Source organism: Trichosurus vulpecula, chromosome 7 (genome assembly GCF_011100635.1).
Source record: "Trichosurus vulpecula isolate mTriVul1 chromosome 7, mTriVul1.pri, whole genome shotgun sequence".
In the NCBI taxonomy this organism is placed as follows: Eukaryota; Metazoa; Chordata; class Mammalia; order Diprotodontia; family Phalangeridae; genus Trichosurus; species Trichosurus vulpecula.
In genome coordinates, this window is record NC_050579.1 from 147,676,519 (window position 1) to 147,699,333 (window position 22,815).

Here is a 22,815-nt window from a genome sequence, read left to right on the forward strand (position 1 = left end):
TGATTCCATTACAGACAAGGCATATCGCTGAGGCTTAGTTTGTATTTTTTTTTAAATTTATTTATTTATTTTTAGTTTACCACACACGGTTCTACATAGTTTTGAGTTCCAGATTTTCTCCCCTCCCTCCCCCCTCCCTCCCCAAGACGGCATGGAATCTCATCTCATATAACTGTCATGTATAACTTCGCATTGAATTAATTTATGCACTAGTCAAGTTGTGGAGAAGAATTTTGACCAATGGAATGAATCATGAGAAAGAAGAAACAGAACCAAAAAAAAAAAAAAAACCAACCCAAAAACAAAAACAAAAGAGAAGCAAAAAAAGGCGAGCATGCAGTGCACCTCGATCTGTATTCAAACTTCACAGTTCTTTCTCTGGATGAAGATAGCATTCTCCATCGTGAGTCCCCTGGAGTTGTCCTTGCCCCTTAGGTTGCTGAGAAGAGCGCAGTATGTCAGGGTTGGTCCTCACGGAGTCCATATATCTGTGGCTGTGCACAACGTTCTCCTGGCTCTGCTCCGCTCACTCAGCATTATGTCGTGTAGGTTTTTCCAGGTTGTTACGAAGTCTGCATCACCCCCATTTCTTATGGCACAATAGTATTCCATCACCTTCATATACCACAGCTTGTTCAGCCATTCCCCAATTGATGGGCATCTCTTTGATTTCCAATTCTTGGCTACCACAAAAAGAGCTGCTATAAATATTTTTGTACATATGGGTCCTTTTCCCGCTTGTGTGATTTCTTTGGGATACAACCCTAGAAGTGGTATTGCTGGGTCAAAGGGTATGAACATTTCTATAGCCCTTTGGGCATAGTTCCAAACTGCTCTCCAAAATGGCTGGATCAGCTCACAACTCCACCAGCAATGCAACAATGTTCCAATTTCCCCACATCCTTTCCAGCATTTATCATTTTCCTGTTTTGTTATTTTAGCCAATCTTACAGGAGAGATGTGGTATCTAAGAGTTGTTTTGATTTGCATTTCTCTAATCAGTAGTGATCCAGAGCATTTTTTCATATGCCTATAGATAGCTTTAATTTCTTCCTCTGAAAACTGCCTGTTCATATCCTTTGACCATTTCTCAATTGGGGAATGGCTTGTATTCCTATATATTTGGCTCAGTTCCCTGTATATTTTAGAAATGAGGCCTTTATCAGAGATACTAGTTGCAAAGATTTTCTCCCAATTTTCTGCTTCCCTCCTAATTCTTGTTGCATTGGCTTTTTTTGTACAAAAACATTTCAATTTGACATAATCAAAATTATCCATTTTGCATTTTGTAATGCTCTCTATCTCTTGTTGGGTCATAAATTCTTTACTTTTCCATAAATCTGATAAGTAAACTATTCCTTGCTTTCCCAAATTACTTATAGTATCAGCTTTTACTCCTAAATCATGAACCCATTTTGACTTTATTTTGGTATATGGTGTAAGATATTGGTCTATGCCCAGTTTTTGCCCTACCATTTTCCAATTTTCCCAACAGTTTTTGTGAAATAGTGAATTATTAGCCCAGAAGCTGGCCTTTTTGGGTTTATCTTAGTTTGTATTTTTAAACCCAGAATTTATATAATACTCCCTCAAAGTTTTTATTTTAAACCCAGAATTTATATAATACCTCCCTCAAAGTCCCACTCTAGAGTCTTATCATATGGAGATGATGCTGGATTCTCTAAGGTTATAGCAAGAAATCTGCATAATTCCTCTATTGTCATTCGATGCTCAGCTCAGCTTTGATCCCACTTCATTTTCCACCTATTGATCCTTTCCAGAATACATGTGCTGGTGGACTTTCTGTGAGTTAACTATCCAGCCAACAGTATGTCATAACCTGGGCAATGTACATTCCACTTCCACTTTTTTTCCCTATATGTAGTAGCAGAGCTAATATATTTTGAATAACAATAGTTTTCATTGAGCTTTCCAAAGTTCAATTCAAATAGCATGAGATCCTCTACAAATAGGATGACCTGGAAAACCTTGCTATGGATAGGGAATACTTTTTCTAATTAGGCTTTGCATAGGGTATCCTCCATAACAATAATGAAACCTTTGGTAATTAGTTATTTTCCTGTCTTCTGCCTTTCTTAATGTTGATACTCAGAGGATTGTTTTTTAAATATTATTTCCATGGTTTTCAGGGAGTCTTGTATGATCTTAAAATATGCATGGAAGTTACTTGGTTGGAGGAAAGCTCTCAAAATTTGCTCCACTTATTCAAATATTTTTTTTTGTAATCAGGGAACAATGAAGATAATGGGGTCTTATGTTATTGATATTGCTCATTCAGCTGTGTTACTAAGAAGATAGATGCTCTGTAGGAAAGTTTTTGCAAAATCCTGCTTGTTCTGTATTTATGTTTTTATCATGGAAATCTTTAATTCTTCAACTCTTCAACAGACAGTTCCAAGGATTTTATATTGTAGCAACAATTTGGCTAGCAGCTGCTACTGGGGGGTGTAAGACCCAACAAGAGCAGGAACAGAATCTGCTAGCACAGATTCTTTTGATCTGCTTTACTAAGGAAAGTAATGTTAAGGGGTTAACAATCTTACTTTAATCCAACATACAAATATCATTCACTTAGTTCAGGAGGAAAATCCAGAAACCTGAACTTCAGAGCAAATACAAATAAATCACAAACATACATTTTAAACAGACCAAATACAAACCAACATCTGGGTTAGCAAACCTGGGGGGGCAGTTACAATGGCTTGCTCAGAGTCACACACCACTCTTCGGGTGAGTGAGAACCCCTAAGGGAGAATGCCATCCTCTGGGTTTATATATCTTGTTCACAGTCACGTGGCCTAAAAGCTTCTGAAGTCACAAATATGTGACTCAAATTCATGGAAACTACACTTTCCCTTGAGGTAAGGAGGTCATCAAAGACTCCTAATTTAATCAAAGAAACAAAGGCCAAAGTCTTCAAGGGCACTGGATTAAATAAGTGCTAAAAGCAAAAACGGTAAAAGAAAGTCCCACCTTAATTACCAATACCTATATAGATGAGAAAGGGGGCATATGTGTTCATTTCCCACCAGCTATACTGCTTGGTTTCCATATCATCATCATATACTACCATTCCCCAACCCCACCCATAAACTCGTCTCCCAGAAATTCATTATCTCGAAGATGGCTTCAGCTTTGGAAATCATACATCATCAGTACCTTTGCCTCTGTCTTTCTGATTGGACGGCTGGAAAGTGGGTTAAGAAACTCCTCCCAAAGCCTCCCTTTAAAGGAGGCTTGGAAGCCCAGACACTTCTTAATTTCCCACCAGCTATACTGCTTGGTTTCCATTCCATCATCGTCATGACCCCATTCCAGGTTCCTTCCGCTCTTTACTTTTTATTCCCTTCCTTCTGTGTGTTATCTTCCCCCATTAGACTATAAGCTCCTTAGGCTTGTAGGCAAGAGCTCTCTTTCTTTTTCTTATTTGCATGCCCAGCACTTAACATAGTACTTGGCACATAGTAGATGCTTAATAAATATATTTTATTGTATTGTACTGTAGTTGATGATTTCTTTTCTTTGATGTCTTTAATAATATTGTCCATGACCTTTTCTGGTCTTTTGGAATCATTTCTCTTTTGAGCTAGCTTAAAAATTCAATATTTAAATGAGTTTCAACGTATTGCCTTTAGCATGGATTTTTTTCTATACATTTTGGGGCAGGCAGGAACATCTTTTCAATTTCATCTTCATTGATACAGCTTCACATGGCATGCTTCAGTATTGAACTGTTGGAATCTAATTCTGATTTTCCTATCGTCGATGATGAGAAGAGAATGCTACAGAAATTCTGGTAGATCTACTCCATTTGAGTGCGTGTGTGTGTGCGCGCGCTTGGAAATTCATTGTTCTCTTTCCTGTTTTATCTGTGAATATTTTGGGGATAATATGGCTTACTTGTCTCTTGCTCCAAGCTTTCTGCAGGCTTCTTTTGTCATTCTCTTGCATTTGGCCAAAATCTTCAATTTCAACAATGCAGATTGAATTTCTGGTGTGGAAACTTTCTTCACTGATGCAGATAGACAACCTTTTTATAAGTTTTGTTCCTAGGGGTCTGGGGACACTGAGAGCTTAAGTGTCTTGCCCAGCATTAAAGAGGTTAATAGGGTCAGGGACAGAACTTAGGCTCAGTTTTTTCCCTGACTTTGAGGCTGACTACCCACTATACCATCCGACTTTTTACTTGCATGCATAATTTTTTTCAAAGGATCCTGTACTCTAAACTGGTGGTATATTTAGTGTATCTTTCTGCTTAGTAAGGAGATCAAGCATTTGCTAATTGAAATGGTTTCTTACTTTTAGGACTTCTTTGTTGTGCTAATGATTTTATGTCAGTGAAAGCCAGTGTAGCTTAGTTCATTTGAGCAGCTGGTGGTGCTGTAGATAGATAACTGCCATAAAGTCAGGAAGACCTGAGTTCAAATTTGGCCTCAGAGCCTTCCTATCTATGTGACCCTGGGCAAGTCAATTACTCTCTGTTTGCCTCTGTTTCCTAAATTGCAAATGGGGATAATAACAGCACCTATCTCCTAGAGTTGTAGTGAGGATTGAATGAGATCATATTTGTAAAGCACATAGTATAGTGCCTTGCCCATGGTAGACACTTAATAAATCCTGTCTTCCTTCCCTACTGCCTTTCTGCCTTCCTGTATTCCTTCTCCCATGTTAGATTGGTCCTTAAGAATACAGCAAGCACAGTCTGTTTCTTAGGATGTGAGCTCATAGTTTTTATATACTTCTATTTCCAATGGATACCTTTGGGAGCCAGCGTTCACATTGAGGGGATCATGAATTGGTTGAAATATGAAGGTATGTCTTCTTTATTTGCTTTTTTCCTACCTCCCCTATTTGATTACAGTCTTTAGAAAACACAATCTCCCTACCATTGGTTTATCTCTCTTTCTCCTTGCTTCTCTCATGACTGTGTGCCCCTGGTGCTCAATGAATATTGTCGATTGCATATTATGTCTGTTCAGTGCTCTCATGCTTTTGTTTTTATGTTGATAATATCTGCTTAAAATGCAAAATAGAGTTCACTATTTTCAATCTGAACATTCGACATTGGGAGCAGAAATTCTAAGTGGGGAAACACAGGGAGCAGAGATGACTGGTGTGGGATCAGAGTTGACAATATCATTTTATGTGGTGTTGAGCAGTGTCTACAACTGTAACAGCAATGATTTTAACTAACTTGAAGCAGCCTGGTCCAGCATATTTTGATGAACCAAATTAGTGCCATAAAGGAATTACAGATACCTATAAAATATAAGACAAAGTTGTTATTATAAAGAGAGTATAGGTAAATACAACAAAATTCGGAGAACTCCTTCTTTCCTAAAAAATATAATGTGTATAATTCATGTTCAATGAATGTTAGTACTCGTGGAAAAGACTGTTGCGGGGGAGATGCTTCTGTTTCTATCTTGAATTCACTGTCAATCACAATTAGAAGTGTTACTGTGGTCATGAAATGCTACAAATTGCTTGCAGCTGTCCCTCTTGTTCTCACCCTCTTTTAGAAAACAGACCCTGGGAGAAATGGACCCTTCCTTGCTGGCATTCTGGAAGGTTAAATTGCTTCTGTTGAGACACCTGCTGGGGTCTTCTGTGCTGTTGCCAAGGAGTCGCAGATCTCAAAAAAAAAAGCAATCTAATTGGCTGCATCGTGAAGGCAGGAGTTGTTTAGGGGACAGGGTAAATGCAGTGTTAACTACAATTCAAATGTGAGAGGCCAAATTATTCCAGTGGTTCTCCAAAGAAGGAAGATTACCTAGCAGAGACAAAGAGTTAAAGGTGAGCTGTACCCCATGACTATTAATAATAATATTAATAATACTAAACACTGATATAGCACTTTAAGATTTTCAAACTAATATACATATATATTATCTAATTTGATCTTGACCTATCCTATGAAAAGGTGCTATCATTTTATTTTTATTTTATTTTTAATTGAATTGAATTTAAATTTAATTTATTTATTTTTATTTTATAAATAAGTAAACTGGGATTGAAAGAGCTTAAGTGACTAGCCCAGGGTCAAACTCAGATCTTTATGTCTCCAAATTTAGCACTTTGTCCTAGGCCAAGCAGTAGGGGTCCCATAAACTAAAAATGAAAGCATGTGAACCCTCCTGAAAGCAACCCAAAACTTTGCTGCACATTTCTAAACCAAAGCTAATCACAAAGGGAAAGGTATTGAAAAGCAAACTCCAAAACACAGTTCCTAGAGTAGCTATATCCAAAGTCATAACTAAGGAGGGTCAATCTGAGCTTTTCACCAGAGTGCCAAAAACAACATTTGCACAGCTTCAGTAACTAAATTTAGCAGCTAGTTAGAAAGAATAACTAGTTAAAATAGTGAGAAACTACCAGGTGGAATGCTTCCCAGTCTAGCCCTGCTCAATGCACCAGGAGATTCCCTAACAGTGGTATCAAGGAATATCATAGGTCTCTTAACATCAAGGTCAGTGTCCTGGAATAACTGATCATTCCCATCTGCAATTAATTTCTCCTGAAAAAACTTGATTGGAGGGCATGTTTTGGGCTGCTTGCCCCAGGCACCAAAGTTGCTATCTGACTCAGGCTTTATACCAAACATACCCGAATGTTGCAAAGAAGAAATCATTGATGTCATTGAATAAATTGTGTATACGTTTGTTTGTTTGTTTGTTTTACCTAAAATGGTTATCTTTTCTGAATGATCTCTGTACTCCTACTTGTTTCAATGAATACCTTCATAATTCTTAGAGGGAATTCTGTAAGGGAAGGGATCTTGTCTTATCTAAACTTTACATGTCCTCCAATACTTAGAACAGTACCCAGCATTAAGTACATGTTTAATAAACATGTACTGAATGGCTGGGTAAGGTATAAAAATTGCCTGAAGGAATCAGTAACCCTGGCTCTCTCACTTAACAGCTGGCTAACCCTGGGCAAGTCAGTTAAGTTCCCTAAACCTTCCTTTCCTTAACTGATGGGGATAATGCCTTCCCTCATGGAATTATTATAAGACTCACAAGGAATAATATATAAGAAAATATTTTCTAAACTGGACAGCATTTTATAAATAAGTAGTGTACACTAGCTAGGAAGTTGTGTTTCTCCTCACTGTTTTAAATCAATTTTTATTAAATTGAATTTTTAAATAAACGAGCATTTATTTTCTCTCCTTTCTACCTTTCCCCACTAGAGAAAAAACCCCTTGTAACAAGTATGTATAGTCAAACAAAAGAAATTCCTACATTGGCAATGTCTAAAAATGGGTATCTCATTCATAATATTAGTTGATCAGTCAACTAGTATTTATTAAGCATTCCCTGTGTGCCAAGAACTGTGCTAAGCACTATGTTAGGAAGTCAGTAGCATTATTCATTATTGATCCTCTGAAATCGTGGTTGGTCATTTTATTGATCAGAGTTCTTAAATCTTTCAAAGTTATTCATTTTTACAATTTGTTTTTGTATAACCTATGAACTAAGAATTTTTTTACATATTTTTTTAAATACAAAAAACACCTTTATTTTAAAATGTAAGAAAAACATTTTTAGCTCATGGGTCACACAAAAACAGGCAGCAGGCTGGATTTGGCCTGTGGTTTATACCTTGTCAACCTCTTAGTATAAGCCATTCCCCTGGTTCTGCTCTCTTTACTTTGCATCTGTTCATATAAGTCTTCACAAGTTTTTTAAGAACTGTATATTTCATAATTTTTCTTCCTCTTTTACAAAACATAGTTGAAATATTAAAATATTGGTTCAACTGAGGAGGAATGGGTCTAATTAAATCTAATTCACAAATGTTGATGCTCATTGAAGCTAAAGATATTAGAATAAATGGTACTGTAAATTTATGGTAAAAGGCATTTTGCTTGGGCTTTTATTTTTCCTGAGCTGAAAGGTAGTATGTTATAGTAGAATGCTGGACTTGGAATCAAGCCAACCTGCATTTTAATCCTATCTCTAAAATTTACAAGCTGTTAGATCATGGTCAAGCCACAGGTCTCTGAACTTGAGGGTTGTTGTGAGGCACAGAGGAGATGATGTATGTAAAGCATTCTACAAATACCTATTACTATCACTTAATCTTGCCTCCAAAAGGTGTGCTCCTTACAGTGTGACTACTGCTAAGTCCTTTACCCTCCTGAGCACAGGGCTGTTGTAAGGTCCAAATGGGATAATATATGTAAAGCTCACTGTAAATGTCTGCTATTTATACTTTTATACACCAATGCGGCAACTCACCTTCTGACATGTGTAGGGTCCTTTTTCCCTTTAAATATGGATTACTTGGGCATAGCAAGAAAATGAGCCAGTGGATGTAATGTGACAATAATTTTATAGCAAGTGATAAATTCCTAAAGGAAGGGGATGAGAATAATTTAGATTACAGAAAGGTTAATTAGGTGTAAAAGCAATACTTTTTTGCAGTAGTGGCTGGTGATTATCTTAAGGAGGAGGAGAAAGACGAGGAGGAGGAAGAGGAGGAGGAGGAGGTGGGAGGAGAAGCATAACCCATGACTAACAGCATGAAGCTACAGAAAACCATTTGGAAGATACTAAATAAGAGCAATTCTGCATCTTATAGATCCAGGGCACAGAGATTAAGTTTAGTACATGGAACCATCAGAAGGCTCTTTCGTTCTGATAATCTCTAGAATATGATAACAGTTTAGAAAAGGAATGTATGTCTGGGAAGCTAATACAATTTAATTCAATAAGGATTATTTTTTTTAAATGCCTACTATGTGGAAACTGCTGGGCTATGTGCTGGTGATACAAAATAAATTTTTTTAAAAAATCTGCAAGCAAGGAGCTTATGCTATACAACATGGAAACAAAGAATCCTATATATGATTATTTGATGATACACTATCAGTGTATCAGAGAACACTATTAGTGAGAGATACCTAGAGGTGTGAGCAGTAAAGGAACCTTGATAGAATCCAAGGATTCTAAGAGGTATAGGGGAGAGGCAAGCATACTGTAGGCATGGGAAATAGCTTGTGCAAAAACATGCAGTTCAGGAACTAGAATCCTGGATTTACAGAATGGTAAATAGGGCAATCTAGCTGGAATGTAGAGTGAGAGGAGGAAAAATATGTGCAATAATATTGAGAAGTAAATTGAAGTCACATTATGAAGCCAGATCATACAAATTCCAAGCTAAGGAATTTGTATTTGTTCTTAGAGACAAAAGGAAGCTGCTGAAGATTCTAGAGAAAGGGCCTGATATGTCTAGGCTTGTGCTTTAGAATGTTTATTTTCTAAAGTTTTCTTAATGCCTTTTGATTTTATATTACATTCATTTCCAAGTGTTCCTTTTTTTTACTCTCAGCAAGTCTTCCTTCATAATCAAAATAGTAAAGAAATTCGGCAAAACTAACAAAACACTGACTGCATCTGAAAGCATATGTAATATTCCAAACCTATTGTCTCTCATATTTTTAATGAAGGAGAGAGCTGCGTTTACTTATTTCTTCTTGGAGGCCAAGTATGGTCCTTATGCAATATTCAGTTTTGCTTTATTGTTGTGTCCATTTACATTGTGCCAGTCTTTGTATATGTTGTTTCCCTAGTTCTACCTTTTTCACTCTGTATCAGCCCATATAAGTTTTAGGAATATTATTTTGGCAACTCATGGAAAATAGAGTGTTTCTATCTGAAAAATGGGAACCCTTAGGAATTAGAGGCTGTTACATTAGTTCTGGAGAGAAGTGATGAAGATCTGAGCTATTGCATTGGTATTTAGAGTGGGTCTTTTTTTTACTGTTTTCTCTTTTAGAATGCTAAAGTAATCAAGTACCTTTGATTAAGTCTTGCTAGGTGCAAAGCCCAAGACCCACACCCTTTTGCTAACTAGGTATGAAGCCCTAGGCCCACACCCTTTTGCTGATTAGGTATGAAGCCTTCTGGCCCAAAGAAGGGTATATATATACTAGAAGGTTAGCATTTTGCTTTGGGGCTCACATTCACTGGAAGAGTGCCCTGTGATTTGACCAGATGAGACTTTGCATAGCTGCTGGAGCCTCTCGGCTTTGAAAACCCAGATGTTGGTTCCTCTCTCTCTGGTAACTATGTAATTCTTTGGTCAGATAGCTAGAGGCCTGTCTGTTGGTAACTGTGTGCATTTGCTCTGTTTATATTTCCTCCATTTGTAATTTCTGTTTTTATTTGCTCTGAAGATCAGGGTGCTGGCTTTTCTCCCTGAACTAAATGAATGATATATGTATGTTTGATTAAAGTGAAATTGTAAACCCCTTAAAGTTGCTTTCCTTAGAAAAGCACATCAAAGGACCAGTGCTAGCAGCCCTTCTGTGTGCTGATGTTATTGACCTTACACAGCCACAGTAGCAGCAAGCAACATCAAAGGACCAGTGCTAGCAGCCCTTCTGTGTGCTCTCGTTGTTGGTCTTGTTGGGGCTTTCACCTCCACAGCAGCTGCTAGCAACATTGTTGTTACAGCTATAGTACTGACCACATGAGTAGAAAGAAGGGGATGGTGTTGAGGTATGTTGTGGTGATCATGAACAAATCTTGTGGCAACAAGATTTGGCAACAGTTTAGACATTGGAGTGAGGAAAAAGGGAGAGGACACAGATGATGCCAAGGTTGTAAACATGAGTAAATAGGAAGGACATGGTCATTTAATAAGTGCCTACTATGGGACAAGGCAATGAACTAAGCACCTTATGAATATGAACCCGGCACGGCATTTAAAAAGTTCAAAAGACATAATTTTCTGGGTAATTAGTCATTTTATTAATAATGCCAACATTTTAATAAAAAGAGGTCAGTGGTATTGCCAAAGACAATCATGGCAGTAGGCTCACAGTTTATATGTCTTTGGAAGAGGGGTGTTCCTGAGGGTGGCAATCAACTCTGATTGGTTAACAATTAATGAGGGAATGAATATTACAGTGAAGGGCTAGACCTATTCTAATGAACTTTGAGTCTATAAATGTACTTCAAAATTACTCCCAGCCTTGGGCAATCTATTCAAAGAATTTATCCCCACTCTACTTGGGTAGAGCACAATGGCTTCTCTACCTGGGTAGGGTCTGGACAATATGATTTAGAAAGTTAGTCTAATATTATCAGTAATGTCCTCAAGAGACAGAATTTTCGAAATAAGGACTTTACAAGGGGGAGGTAAACTCTAGATCTCTGCAAATCATTGATTATTAATAATCATTTCTCTCAACTAGGAGGTTAGTATCATAATTATCTCAATTTTACAGTTGAAGATAATGAGACAAAGAAGTTTACTTCAGTTAAGTGTCTTGCCAGGGTCATAGACTAAGTGACCTTAAGTACCTTGGGCTGGATTTGAACTCAGGTTCAACTCCAGTCTTCCTCACTCGAAGCCCAGAACTCTATCCACTTCATGACATAGCTACCTCAATAATAGAAAGAGAGTAGTGCCCTTGAGAGACATAGGAAATTTTGAAAAGGGCTAAACATGGGGAGAAGATAATGATTGTTTCAGATGCATTGAAAAACTGGTTGGAGATATCCAAAGGTTAATTGATGAAATGAGGCTGGATCAGGAGATACATTAGTCATTTTGTATGTGAACAAACAAACAAATAAATGTGTATGTATACTTATATGTCTATGTGTTTGGGAATCATCTGTATAGAGATTATGCTTGAATATATAGAAATCATACAGTGTGAAGGGGAGAGAGAGGAAAAAAGAAGGAAGAAGAGAAAGAGAAAAAGAAAGAAAGGATAGAAAGAAAAAAGATAAGAAGGCTTAAAAACCCTTGGGGATGCCCAATATTAGCAAGTGAGAGGTGGATAATGATCCATCAAAGGAGACTGAGGAGGAACAATCAGATATGTAGGAGAATACCAGGAGAGAGCAGTGTCATGACCTACAGAGAAGGGAGTACCAATGAGGAGGGAATATTCAGTAATGTCAAATACTATAGAGAGGTCAAGAAGGATGAGAATCATTTAAAAGTCATTGGATTTGGTAGTTAAAAGATGACTGGAAACCTTGGAGAGAAGAATTTCAATTAAGTGCTGAAATTGGAAGCGATCTAGCTTCTGCAATCCTCTGAAACTATGATCCTATGAATTACTCCCTGTTCTCCCAAATCAGAATATCTGGACATGCATCATCTGTAGTATCTACTGATCACTGATGCTACTGACATCACTCAGTGATATAGTCCATGGGCCCACCAAGTAGTAAGTGACTAAGATGCTCATCTTTGATGAACATCCAGAACACGTGGTCAAGGATAACTGCTGTGTTGGTCAGGGGATTCTGGGGCACTGTTAGCATTTTTATTCTTTTGAGTCTCTGTTAGTATTTTTTTTCCTTCTGAGGTCCCCTCTATATAGTCCACAGAGGTTCATAAATTGGGACTTCACCTAGAGGCATTTTGTTGCAGTAAAAGGATGGTGATGTGAAAGCTTACTCATCCTTTACTTTTTTACTTATTCCCGCCATAATATCTTTTCTAGTGACTAGTATGTAGTATCATAGGATTATAGGTTTAGGGCTGGAAGGGACTTCAGGAGCCATTTACCCCCACCTTCTTGTACTACAGATGAAGAAACTGAGGCTGTTGGAGACTTAGTGACTTGCTCAAGGTCATATAAGTAGTAAGAATAAGAGATGGGAATTGAACCCAGGGCTTCTGACTCAAGAACCACCTAGCTATTGCTATTATTTGAATTTTTGCTGCACATTTACATTAAGCTGGAACAAATAACTTAATGCATTTTACATATGTGTATGCAACTATCAGTGGAGAGTGCTGGGTCTAGAATCAGGAAGACCCGAGTTCAAATTCAGCCTCAGATACTTACTAGTTATCTGACCCTGGGCAAGTCACTTAACCCTATTTGCCTCAGTTTCCTCATCTGTAAAATGAGCTGGAGAAGGAAATAGCAAACTACTACAGTAGATTTGCCAAGAAAACCCCAAATAAGGTCACAAAGAGTGGGACACAACTAAACAATAACAACAATTTTACATAATTGTAATTTTGAATAGTGTGAATTTGAACACATATGACCATTTCATGACATTTATTAATTCTACTACTTAGGAATTAGCTGTACTACCACCCTTTCGTCTTACAAATGAGGAAGCTGAACCTCAAGGAGATTAAATGATTTTCCCAAGACCAACAAAATCACAACCCCAGTTCTCATTTCTAGGTCTGTTTTACAAATGAAGCATTTGAGGCTCCAAGACTTTAAGTGAATTGCCTATGACCACTTGGATAGTCAGTATTAAAGCCAAAATGTGAACCTATATTATGGGACTCCAATTGTCCTTTCCTCTATGAATCTGTCCCATAGCACCGATATCATTCACTTCCCTCCCACCCTGAAAAAGGTTACAGTTATTTTTTCCGAATTTGGTTAAAGTGACTTTTTCCCTTTGTCCTATACTGTCTAGGTGCAGTTCTTCCACCTTACAGCAGGGCTTTCCCCCCATATTATGCTATGTCCTCCTTTGGCATTTTATTAGATCTTGTGAGCTAATGCCAAGTGTTCCAGGCAGATTTTCTGTCAGGAGTTTTTCCAGGCCAGAAGCCAAAAAAGTTTCTTTTAGGTTGTTCAGTCTCTTCTTAATAAGGACACGGCACATCTCAGTGTCCTTTACACCTTCATGTTTTTAGCTGTATAAGTCAGAGACAGGAAAGCTTCAGACTCAACTGGCTATGCCATTGGATGAATTGTTAGATATATTAAGACTCAAATCCATCCTTAAGAAGGCCTAGATCATTTGGTTTATGAGTATAAGAAGTGCATGGAAAAAGGATTTTGGAGGATGTAGAAAACAATCAAATATGAAAAAGCCTGAAAACCTACAGGTGTCTTTAAAAATAATGAAAAATAACAAACTCAATCTAACCTTTGATATTCACCCAAAAGACAAGATTGTGACCTCTTAGCATCTATTAATTTTATCTGAATATACATTGTGGATTTCAGATGGCTAGAAGGCCATCGGACTCATAATGGGGAACGGCAAACTCTCTTCTTAGCCCCGGAGAGGGAAAAATGAGCTGCCTATCAACAAGCAATATTTTTAAAATCCTGGAGCCTTTTGATCATGATGTCATCAATTCTCATGGCTCAGATTGCTTGCTGGCTGAGATTCCCTCTAGCCAGGGTTGCAACGTGTGCCTTGTCCTGTGCTAGAGATGTCTTGAGACTTTTGCTTTATTTTTTACTTATAAACAGAGTTTTGCTCTATCAAAATCCATTTTAAATGAAGTTCTATTGTATTAGCCTCTGGAACATTAAAATAAAATGGAATGTGAATCAAGTTACAACTAGGACAAAATAGTTTAACAACATGGAAAATATTAAATAACGAATATATTAGCTCAAATTTCAGTCAGTTTGGAAATGAGAGTTGGGGGGCAGAATGGCTTTTTACATTCCCTTTCTGCCTTCCTGTTGAATTAATTTAATTTGGTTTCCTCTTTAGTGTTGCTTTTCTTTTAGTGAGTTCATTATTTTGTGCATCTTACTGGAACCTCTGAGTTTGTTAAAGCTTCTCTTGAATGTCCAAGATTGGTGCTGGCAGCAAGAAGGACGAAGGTGTAGTGGATAGAGGGCTGGCCTTGAAATCAGGAATGCCTGACTTAAAATCCTGCCTCTGACACATGCTAACTGCGCTACCATTTCTTTTTAGGAGGCAATTGGGGTTAAGTGACTTGCCCAGGGTCACACAGTTAGTAAGTGTCAAGTGTCTGAGATCAGATTTGAACTCAAGTCTTCCTGACTCCAGAGCTGGTGCTTTATCTACTGCACCACCTAGCTGCTCCTGTATTATCTTTAACAAGTTATTTAACCTCTCAGGGTCCCAGGCAGCTTTTTAACACTATGACTTACAAATAAATTATTGCCCTCCCTCAGAAAGAGGGAATCACCACAGAAAAGTTCTTTATAGTGATGAGGTCACAGGTCTGGACCAAAATGGCAAAGCACTGCAAAAGGAAATAAAACCTAATTAAATCTATGTGTATATACGTGTTTATAATGATATAAAAAGCCCAGGATGAATATTAGACCTCAGTTTTTCTTTTTCATAGATTACTGAAATCCTGGTGCTACTCACCTTCTTTGTAAAAAAGCAGGGAGCAAGTTCAGCAAGATGACCTATTACTTTATTTTTAAAGTCCGCTTATGTCAATGCTTTCTATCCTGTGACCATGTTAGCCACCATTATTTCAGGGTGAGGTCAGAGTCTCTTTTCTTTGCTCGGGCTGCTTGCCAGTTTCTCAACACCTGCCTTGCAAGTGACAGCTCTACGGGTGTCCTCATAAATTACGAATCATGTGCCTCTGTCCTGATGCTCTGGGACAGGCACAAAGTTAGAAACTGTCCTGTAACTTTAGATTTGAGGCTGTTGGATAAGACAGCTGAGTAGAAAACAGAGCTGCACATCAGCAGGGGGCCTGCTAAGACTCCTCCAGGCTGTTCGACTGCCTGATGCTGGTGGACAGCTTGTCCCACTAGAAACTGAGTAAATAGGTTGTAAAATGGAAAACCAATAGGATGCCTTCTCAGTTCAAGGTTCTTTTCCCTGGGGTGATCTCCAGATCATGTGGTGAAACTAAGCTTATTCTTAACAGTCTCACTTTAATTTTAAAACTTTTACTAGTTTGCTGAGACTGATGCCCTGACATGGCCTTAATTTGCTGGCATTCAATGGACATGGACCGGATCAGCTAAATATTATTTGAATTTTTCAGACTTCCTTCCTATACCATGCCAATGGTTTATTTAATTTGGGGACCATCCCAATCTGTAACTTACAACTAGACCCAGATGACTGTGGAAGAGAATGTGAGGCTGGTGACTTTGTACAGCCCTCCCTCACTTTAATTCACTTGCAAGTCATGGCATCATCACCTTCCTAATGCCATGGTCCTCTTCTGGAATGAAGATCAAACAACAACAACACAGTTTAGTTTAACTCTGCTCTTACTTTGGTTTCCCATGTGAAGGTAGAATTGCAGCATCTCACACTGGGATTATTTTTCTCCTGTCCATCCATTGTAGTAATGTTTCCTGTTTATCAAGTTCCTAGTTTTTCTTATCTTGCTTGAAGTTTTCCATAATTTAGGCTCTTCATTTCCCTTCACATCTGTTACTTGGAGGAGATAACTATTGGTCATGAGCCTCTCCTTCTGCCTTTGGAGTTTGTTGAAACTAAGTTAAGTGTCTGAATTTGGCACGTTTGGTTGTAAAGCAATTATAGTATTGATTCTTTAAAAATCTTCAGCATTTTTTTTCTCCTGGCTTAGACCTAGGTTTGAGTCTTGCCTCTGACTCTAGCTGTGTGAGGATTGCAATTCGCTTGACTACTTTGAGCCTCAGTTTTGTCATCAACGAAATGAAGATAATAGTATGGTGTTCCTGGGGCAGCTAGGTGGTGCAGTAAGTAGAGCACTGGCTCTGGAATCAGGAGGACCTGAGTTCAAATTTGGCCTCAGACACTTGACACACTTATTAGCTGTGTGACCTTGGGCAAGTCACTTAAGTCCAATTGCCCTGCCTTCCCCCCTCCAAAAAATAAAAAAAAGTTATTAAGTAGTATAGGTGTCCCAAAAGTCTTTAAGCCTTAATAGCTTAAAACTATTGAAGAAGGTCCAGCCTTGATAGCTGAAAAGTCCACTAAAACTTGTTGAATACCATGTATTCGTAGTACCTTTCTCACAGAGTTATTGTGAGAATTGCATTCTCATACAATTATAGAACAAAACATCTACCAAATGGCAGATCCTTTCACAAAATCACCACATTCACGAATATATCCCTAATAACACTTGAACTGAAACCAATGTAGCGAAAAGGGAAAGAATACAAGATACCAGATAACAAAGAATTTTCTGTATGCTTGAAAGAATAGTCCTGACGCATTTAGTTCTGCAAAGCACATTTCAGGAAGGATATTGATAATCTGGAGATTTTCCAGAGGAGGGGGATTAGAATGGTGAAGACCCTTGAGTTCATCTCCTATGAGGATCAGTTGGTGGAATCAAGGATGTTAAGGCTGGAGAAGAGAAGACTTGCAGGCATTAAAGTTGCCTTCTTGTATCTGAAGTGCTTTCATTTGGAAGAGGGTAACAGAGAGCATTCCGTTCATTCTGGGAGGGTAGAACTAGGAGGAAATTGTCAAGAAACAAATTTTGTTGGAGTAACATAAGAAAAACTTTCTAATAATGACTGACTTCCCAAAGGGGAAGTGAACTATTTTTGAAGAGAGTACCTCCCTCTCACTTGAGGTCTTCAAGAAAATGTTGGGTGACCACACGTGGGTTTTGCTATAGTTATAACAGAAGATAGTTAGGTAATCCAGTGGATAGAATGCTGGATGTGGAATCAGGAAGAGCTGAGTTCAAATCATTCCTCAGATGCTTAGTAACCATGGAACTAAAGTTACTGACCTTCTCTCCATCTCAGTTTCCTTATCTGTAAAATGGGGATAATAATAGCATCTACCCTACATGGTTATTGCAAGGATCAAATGAGATTTTACACATATATATTTACATATATACATATTTATGTATACATATATTTATATATATATATAATCTTTACAAACCTTAAGGCTCCATATAAATATGAGGTCACTATTATTATTATTATTATTATTATTATGGATGTTTTATTGTCTCTGAATGGGAGCTACATGGCCAGTGAGGGCTCCCAACTCTGAGATTTTGTGATCTTGTGATTGTATAAAATCCCAAGTAATCAATCGATCAATCTTTTGTGCAGACCAAGATAAAAAAAATGAAGGGAGCATGACAGGTATTGATCCCTTTGTCTCAAAAAACTATCAGCAGTAAATCAATCAATCATCTAAGCCAATTCATTTCAAAAGGTTTTAAACATGACTTTCAGGGTGTCACTCTTTTGCTGAAGTAGCAAAACCATGGAATTTGATAGCCTTTAAAATTGAAAAAATAAAAGCAGGATTAAGGACCTTTCTCATTTTCCTTACCTCATTTTTCACATAAAGCCTAAGGCATGTGGCTCCCAGGGTTTGAGAAGCTAGAGTATCTTGAATTGCTATTTTATAAAATATTTCTAGTATGCAGTCAAGGATTATAGTGGAGTTGCGCATTTGGAGGGGGATGTTGTTTCCTGACAAATGGACTTTACCAGGTGTCTAGTTGGGCTCTGATGAAGTGGGATTTTCTTTTTTGCCTCCTGCTGAGGTAGAACTAAAACTCAAGGCCACACAAGGAGTCAGCCCATGTGCTACAACATTACAAGCCAATGTTGCCCTTCTCCCTAGGAAAATGCCAAATCCTTCAAGGTCTTGATAAGACCCATCTGCTAGTTCCTATTAGGGAAGAGAGGAGGTAGGGGGATGTGAGGTAAATGGGAGGTAAAATGATGGTTCAACTTTCAACTATCAATCATAATTAAGTTGTAAGCCTAGTCTTTGTTGCTGAGTCTCCTGTGCTCCCTTTCCCCAGGAATCTGATAAGAGTTCAAAGTTCAAGATAGACTTTCCAGCCTCCATCCCCTTCAAGGTCAGAAGGCATGGAATAATTGCTCTCTACTCCTACACCAATGAAAATTAACAGAGAAGGTTTTTACTTCAAATGAGAATATACAAAATGCTTTTAAAGCTCTTAGAGCTCTCCATAATGATATTTATTATTATTATTATTATCATTATTGCTATCACTTACTTCCAAGATAAAGAAGGGATTCCTTCGCTCAGTGCCTTGCCTGGACCCTCACCAACCCGTCCTTGGTATCTGGATATTTCTAAGATATTTCTTCCTCCTTGAATATTTTGAGTTCCTAGCTTTCTAGAGTAGCTTCTGATTTTCCATTGATACCTCAGTGCTATTCTCTGATAGCACCTTTAGAGGGCAGTGCATAGCAGTGTCCCTCCTGAGCCCTCTAGTGGCCTATGAGATATCGTACACATCTTCCTTGACTTGGTTGTTTAAGAGAAGTTGCTCAAAGCTGCTCAAAGATGTCTTGGGAAAGAAGGCTGGCCCATCAAGGGCATACTCGTGTCTTGATGCTCTCCAAATCCCCTTGTGTTGTACGCTTAGATAGAGGGCAGATTTGCTGATTCTTTCTTGGATCAGTCTGAGCTCTCATTTTTATTTTTTTTTTAATTTTACAAATTAATTAATTTATTTTTAGTTTGCAACATTCACTTCCATAAGTTTTAAATTTTCTCCGCCTCCCTACTCCACTCCCCAAGATGGCCTGCAATTCGATATAGGCTCTACATATATATTCTTATTAAACATATTTTCACATTAGTCATGTTGTATAGAAGAATTAGAATGTATAGGAGGAACCATGAGAAAGAAAAACAAGACAAAACAAAACAGAAAAGGAGAGCAAAAAGTATACTTCCATTTGCACTCAGACTCCATATTTCTTTGTCTGGATGTGGATGGCATTTTCCATCATGAGTCTTTTGGAGTTGTTTTAGGTCTTTGCATTTTTGAGAAGAACTAAATCTATCTCATTTTGCTTAAAGAGATCTTCCCCATAGTGTTTTGGTGTAGAGTCCATTTTGCATTCCTCACAATGCCCCAAATTAGCTTGCCAGGAGTCTTGACAATAACCCAAAATTCTACTTCAGGCTGAGCCATAAAATTTTAGAATTGGAAAAGACTTTATTTCCTTTTTTCATTTTAGCGATCTTCCCTTTTTTTAACATCGTATTTATTTCCAAATATACCTTCCCCCAGTAAGGGGAACTTGCAACCAGTAAACCATCCCTTATAAAAAACATTCTTATTTTTTAATGGCATGGACCCTCTTGGCATCCTGTTGAAGTCTATGAACCTCTTCTCATAATAATGTTTTAAAATACCTAAAATAAAATGCATAGGATTACAGAGGAAGCCAACTATATTGAAATAGTTATCAAATATTTTTTTAAAAATAAGTTTAAAGATTTCACTTTAAGAGCCCTACTCATAACAAAAATTTTAAAAGAAACAATTGTTTAGCAAAATCGACCTAGATATCAACTGTATCTCATATCACATACAACATTCCATTCCCAAAGTCCCTTAACTCTTCAAGGAAAAAAGAAAGGTACATTTTCTCATTTTTAGAGGAGATTTTAGAAATCATTTCACCAAATTTAGATGACCAAACTAAGAGAATTATTAAACTAAAGAGATTATTATTATTATTAGTTATTAAACTAGAAAGATTATTGTTTCTCCAAAATCACATAATTATTGGCATATCTGGGACAAAAGGCCTCCCATTTCTGTAAACTCAGATTTCTATTCTTTTTATAGAATAATTGTACAAATAGAGTCCCAGGAACAGTCTTGTTTATGCCATCATTCTCTTTCATTCTCTCTCTCTCTCTCTCTCTCTCTCTCTCTCTCTCTCTGTGTGTGTATCTGTGTGTGTGTGTCTGTGTCTGTGTCTGTGTCTGTGTATGTCTGTGTATGTCCCTCTGCCTCTATCTCTGACTCTCTGTCTCTCTACATATATATGTATATATACATATGTATACATGTGTGTTTATGTATGTATCCACAAAAAATGAATTTACATTTATATAATGCTTCAAAGCTTGTAGTTTCAAGTTTCCATTAAAACATTGCTGCATTATAGTAATAAATAATTTTTTACTGAACGGTAGAATGTCCTGATTATATAGGATCTCCATGAGTTTCAGATTAATTGTTTTAGCTTTCGCAATAAGGTGACTACTTATATATTTTACTGTTTCTAAAAATCCCAATATATTCTGCTCTTTGAAGCTTTAGAAAGAATTTTGTCATAGAAAACATCAAATGGTGAGGAAAATATGCATAGTATCTACTCAGTTGGGTCATGACTTTTCCATCTTTAAGGCTCAAAACAGAGTGATCAGAATTGAGAACTTTTCTATCTTCTCATTTATTGTTAACAGAGCCAAAGAACAGGAATATAATCAAAATATGGGCAGCAGTAAAGAAAAGGAAATTAAAGTGCAAGCATGATTCACCAATTAGATAGCTAGTCATTGGACTTCTGGGTTTTATCTAAAAACTGAATATGAAAGACCACAGGCTTTGTGAAATATGTCAACTTCTCTGTTGCTGCTGATTATTGGAAAAGTCAGTATTTGGTGTAAATTTGAATGAGCCAGTATCTCCTCCAAATCCAGATTTATGAGCCAACTGTGTGACTTTGGGCAAGTAACTTAACATCCTTAAGCCTTAGTTTCCTTCTCCTCAAGTGATGGATTTCTGAAATCTCTTCTAGATCTAAATATGTGATCTTGTGATCATTTAAACTTTCTACCATACATAGCTTATAATATCAACAAAATAGCAAGGTTCTTAATTTGGAAGTCTGTGAACTTGTGTTTTTTAATATTTCATAACTATACTTCAATGTAATTGGTTTCCTTTGTAATCTTATGTATTTTATTTTATACATTTAAAAACATAATTCTGAGAAGGGATTCATCGGCTACTCCAGTCTGCAAAAAGTGTTCTTGACAGAAAAATAGTTAAGAACCTCTGGTTTAAAAAATATAGTCAACACTCCACTGACTATATGTGCTTTATCAGTATGGTGGTTGTTGTCCTTCGTTTTTGAAAGGATCAAAATGATATCACTGTTCTAGAGTCAAGTTTCGATGTGTTCTACTGTGGCTGATCAGATCAATATGAGCTCGGAATGCTGTACCACGAGTTGGGAGCAAATAGTTCATGTGAACGTTTGGGGTAGACAGTCTAAATTTGTGCATCCTGCATTTCCTTTGAGCTATTTCAATTCTGCTTTGCTGATAGAACACAGCACCTTCTCTGATGTGGGAATGCCATGCTGAATGGTCCTGTGCCATTGTCTCCCACGTCACACAATCAATTCCAGAGTTCTTGAGAGAGACCTTGAGAGTGTCCTTGTATCACTTCTTCTGACCACCATGTGAAAGCTTGCCCTGTGTGAGTTCTAAACATGGATTACATTAGGATTACAAACTGTCTCCAACCTCCAATGATCTGCCTTCTCCATTCACTCCTTTCTGCTGTCTTAAAGAAAGTCTTCTGGCTTGTCTTTCCATGACCTATTTATTAATCCATCATTTTCCATTTTCGACCTCATCTTAGTAAATGGTATAAGATGCTGGTCTGCGTCCAATTTCTGCCTGACTGCTTTCCAGTTATCCCAACAATTTTTACCAAATAAAGAAGCTCAACATGAGCAGAACCTAGAGAATATTGTATACAGTAACAGCAATATTGTTTCAAGAACAATTCTGAGTGACTAAGTCATTTTTACTCTTATAAATACCCAAGTTAATTACAAAGGATCTATGAAGGAGGACACTATCTGCATTCAGAGAAAGAACTGAGAAGTAAAGTATATATAGAATGATTTTACATATATATATATGTACATACATACATATGTGTGTATGTCTAATAGTAGCCCTCTGTAGGGCACAGTCAGGAAAGGGAATAAAAAAGGAAAAAAAAAGAATGTTACATGATAACTTTATTACATATTTAAGAGGAATAATAAGTTGTACATAATAGATTTTCAGTTTCATGGGCAATCTTTTCTTAAATTCTACTATGTTGTGGAAATGCTTATTTTATTTCATAAATTAAAAATAAAATTAAAAAAGAAAAGGAGATGGTAGTTGGTAAGGCAAGACAAATAAGAAAGGGAAAGTAAAAGAAATTGATTAGACAAGGTGGTAATTGGTGAATAATGAGAAGAGAAAATATGTTGTGAATGGCTCTCAAATTATTAAGATGTAATAAAAGAGTGCCAAGTTATTAAGGAAGTACTAGCAA